The 903-nt window shown below is 46.0% G+C and overlaps 1 pseudogene; it reads right to left on the reverse strand.

The window, feature by feature from the left end:
• Nucleotides 1-396, reverse strand: LOC105540058 (annotated as a pseudogene).
• Between the last annotated feature and the right edge of the window lie 507 nt (nucleotides 397-903).

Genomic DNA, 903 nt, shown 5'->3' on the forward strand with positions numbered 1-903 from the left:
TTAACACCTGGTAATCAATTGATTAAAATAGTTGACGTAAGCATCTGTAATGGTGGCTTCCATCTCGACTCCTGGCTCAGTACTGATGGAAGTGACCTGCTTAACAATCTCAGAAGGACTGTGCAAGTCAATGAGTCGCTTGTGGATTCTCATCTGGAAACGATCCCACGTCTTAGAACCTTCACCACGAGGAGTTTTTCTTGTAGTGAATCTCCAAATCTTGGTAGGCATTCGAACTGGTCCTTTCACTTCGAGGTACTTTTCTTTTGCGCCTCTGATCAAGTCAGCACACACCTTTTCCAGGGATTTTACGTTGTGGCCCATTAGAGTGATTGGAATTCGGTGAATTGCCACCTCTGGCTCCACAGGTGTTTTTCCAGTATCCTTAAGAGCCATGACTGCTGCGCAGCTTCCTGACTGACTTGTTCCTTGGTGGGAGTGAACAGCAGTGAGTCAGGAGCAGGAGCGTGTGGATCAGCGATCCACAGCATCTACAACCGCGTCTTCTTCAATGAGCTTTTTTTTTTTTTTTTTTTTAAGTAGAGATGAGGTTTCATCATGTTGCCCAGGCTGGTCTTGAACTCCTGGACTCAAGCCATCCTCCCCTCTCAGCCTTCCAAGGTGTTTGCTGGGATTACAGGTGTGAGCCACCAGGTGTGTCTTAGGCCTTATGAAAAATGTAAAGAATCTGAGAACATGGCTTTCTCACTCTTTTCTCCCAAATTAGGGAGGTCCCCAAAATAGTCACATCAGTCTATTCAGGACGTGAGGGAAACTCCATGTGCCAACAATAAAGTCTTATTAAATCTTAAAATCTGTGCTCCTAACTGTCCTCCTGTTGCAGTGAGCTGAGATTGCCCCACTGTACTCCAGCCTGGGCAACACAGTGAGACTCTGTCTCAA

This window comes from Mandrillus leucophaeus, unplaced genomic scaffold (genome assembly GCF_000951045.1).
Source record: "Mandrillus leucophaeus isolate KB7577 unplaced genomic scaffold, Mleu.le_1.0 Scaffold214, whole genome shotgun sequence".
In the NCBI taxonomy this organism is placed as follows: domain Eukaryota; kingdom Metazoa; phylum Chordata; class Mammalia; order Primates; family Cercopithecidae; genus Mandrillus; species Mandrillus leucophaeus.